The sequence below is a fragment of the Belonocnema kinseyi genome, chromosome 3, assembly GCF_010883055.1.
Source record: "Belonocnema kinseyi isolate 2016_QV_RU_SX_M_011 chromosome 3, B_treatae_v1, whole genome shotgun sequence".
Lineage (NCBI taxonomy): Eukaryota > Metazoa > Arthropoda > Insecta > Hymenoptera > Cynipidae > Belonocnema > Belonocnema kinseyi.
In genome coordinates this window covers 157,991,577-157,994,245 of record NC_046659.1, presented here as the reverse complement: position 1 = coordinate 157,994,245, position 2,669 = coordinate 157,991,577, and the positions used below count along the sequence as shown (strand labels likewise).

General features: G+C 32.3%; 1 protein-coding gene across 1 annotated transcript in view; it reads right to left on the bottom strand.

Annotated features, from left to right (window-relative positions):
* The window catches only part of LOC117169040 (S-phase kinase-associated protein 1), a 14,620-nt gene extending 12,687 nt beyond the window's left edge, over positions 1–1,933 (bottom strand). Inside the window, exon 1 of the mRNA XM_033355120.1 lies at positions 1,554–1,933. The gene's annotated coding sequence lies outside the window, so the exon portion shown is untranslated. The remainder of the gene's footprint in view (positions 1–1,553) is intronic.
* Positions 1,934–2,669: the final 736 nt, after the last annotated feature.

Below are 2,669 nucleotides of genomic sequence, written 5' to 3'. Positions count from 1 at the left end.
TCCAAAAAAGATTCAAGTTGGCCTTTCAATACTAAAATATGAATTTTAAACGAAAAGTAAATTTGCTACGAAATAGTTGAATTTTTTTAACAAAATAGTTGTATATTCTCTCGGAAGTGGATCTTGATAAAGTGACTTTTAGTTGTTTGATCGAAATTGTTTAAATAATTAATAGTTCTTGTAAATTTACAAAGCAACCTAGAAAAGAGTCACCGGAGAGACTTTGTTAGTTGACTCCGTAAACAAATTGACTCGTGGAGAAAAGGGAAAACTCCTAATTTTTTAATTAAAATTGTTTAAATAATTAATAGTACTTGTGAATTATAAAGCAACATAGAAAAAAGTCATCGGATAGATATTCTTAGTTTAGTTCGAACACAAATTGATTCGTAAAATAAAGGCCAAACTTTAAATCTTTAACTAACATTGTTTATATCATTAATAGAGTTTCTAAGTTTACAAAGCAAAAATAAAAGAATAAAAAAAACAAAAGAATAAAAATTGACATTCTTAGTTAACTCCGCAAACAAATTTACTTGTAGAAAGATTCAAAAACTGTTAATTTTGTTATTAAAATTGTTTAAATAATTAATAGTTCTTGTAAATTTGCAAAGCAACATACAACAGTCATCGGATAGACTTTCTTAATCGACTCCACTTCTTGGATATTATGATGGAAAATACAATTGGTTACATGATACTAATTACCTAATTATTTTTATTTTAATAGTCAAAAGACTAAATATCTCGTCATGACATCATTTTTTCAAACGAAATACTACAACCAAAATAAATCCATGGGTATTATTAGTCATTCAATAGGAAAACAAATTGAGTCACTTGTAATTTAAAATTAACCATTAAAATTACTAATTACAAATTCAAACTAAAGTAATCAAAATTCGGTATTTTCTCGCAGGTGTTCCATATCACGTATAACCTAAAAACAAACAATCCCTGAACACTCTCCAAATAGGAAACAAAACAACAGGTTTTGTTACTTCCAATGTTTATCTAACTCGACAAATAATGTGCCACATGCTTATTTCATTTAATTTGGAGGGAAATCCTAAAAAATGGTCGAAATTTTATCGAAGAATACTTTAGAGAATCAAATGCGATGTTTTTACGCGTTAGGATTACTGGGTTTCTTCCACAGATTCTCGGCTTCCAAAAAAATATCTAAATGGAGATTTCCGGAAGAGATGACTCACGTGAAACTGACAGAATCGTTTCGTGAGTAAATACATTCCCCTCTCCCCCCACCCAAGATTGAATGTTCACATATGAAACTCTGAAGAATTTATTGCGTCTATAAATATCAGAAACTACCTCCAATTGCTGCGCAGAATAAAAAAAAGACGCCTAAAGTGTACCGCGAGTTCTGAATGAACGTGTCTTGCTCGGGACAAAATGCAATCAATTCCTGAAGCTACACGTCCATTTCCAATTTTGTTCAATCGCGATTCGTTGCGATGACGCCAAATGTGGTTGAGAAAAAGAAAAAATGGAATATTCTGGGTTCCCTGAGTGTAAAAAGAAATGAGACTTACCTCTGCAATTGGTCAAAAGATGCTAGAAGATTTACAACGGCGTTCTTGATTGAATTTCTCTCAAAGACGCGCTTCCACCAACTTTCGAGTAACTTTGATGATCTTCAAGCCGCGTCCTAAAACATTCTGAAGTAAAATCTCGCTTGCGGAACTCGGAACGACAACCAAAATGGCAGCCTTTTCGACCTGCCATCTACTAGAGAATCCTTGGCACAAATATTTAACTTTCTCTCATCCTGAGCAGAAAATCACTCAGATAATAATTCCGTCGATCTTTAGAAGTTAGAACAAATTCTGATCAATACAAAAAAGGCTTTGATTTTTTTTTATTATCAAAAGAAACGAGACGCGATGTGTATGTGACGGTTTGCGTATTGATGTCGATTAAACTAGTTGATTTTATAATCTCAGTCGATAAAGAAGAATCTTTCTTTATCGTTGGTTACGAGTTAATTTAAATTCGTATACAAAATTAACAATTGTTTTATGAAATTGCTTATCAAAGTTATTTCGAATGTTAGTATAAACTCTTCAACATTCTCTCTCTCTCTCTCTTCTTCTTTAATTTTAGGATAAAATAATTTGCTTAATATACCTAATAAGATAAAATAGTATACATGAAAATGTAGCCTTATTAAAAGTCACGTAGGCCGGGCCTACGTGGTCAGCTTCGAACGTTACGACATTCGTTAGCGGGCTCCTATTGGTCAGGCTCAGCTAATGCTACCCTTGCACGTAATCCAAAAATGCAAGGTTATAAATATATGTGACTCGGGGAGGTAGTCCAGTCAATGAAGGATTTGAGAAAAAAATTCGTAAAAGTAGCATTTTTTTCGCAGATACGTTGGCAATGGCTTTATAAAGATATTGTAAAAAGTCCCCAAACATACGTGTACGGCAAAGTTCCGAAATTCTGGAAAGTTTTAAACAATAACATATTTTTTAAAATTACTCGAGAACTTTTGATTTTAGGTCGAATATGGTGATGTGAAAAAATGTTCATAATTTTATAGGGCACAAAAAAGGTTCTATCTTTTGTGGACGTATTGTCAACGGCTGCGCTATTAAATTGGATTAGCTGCACAATTCTTCTATTTCTGAACAAATAAAATAATA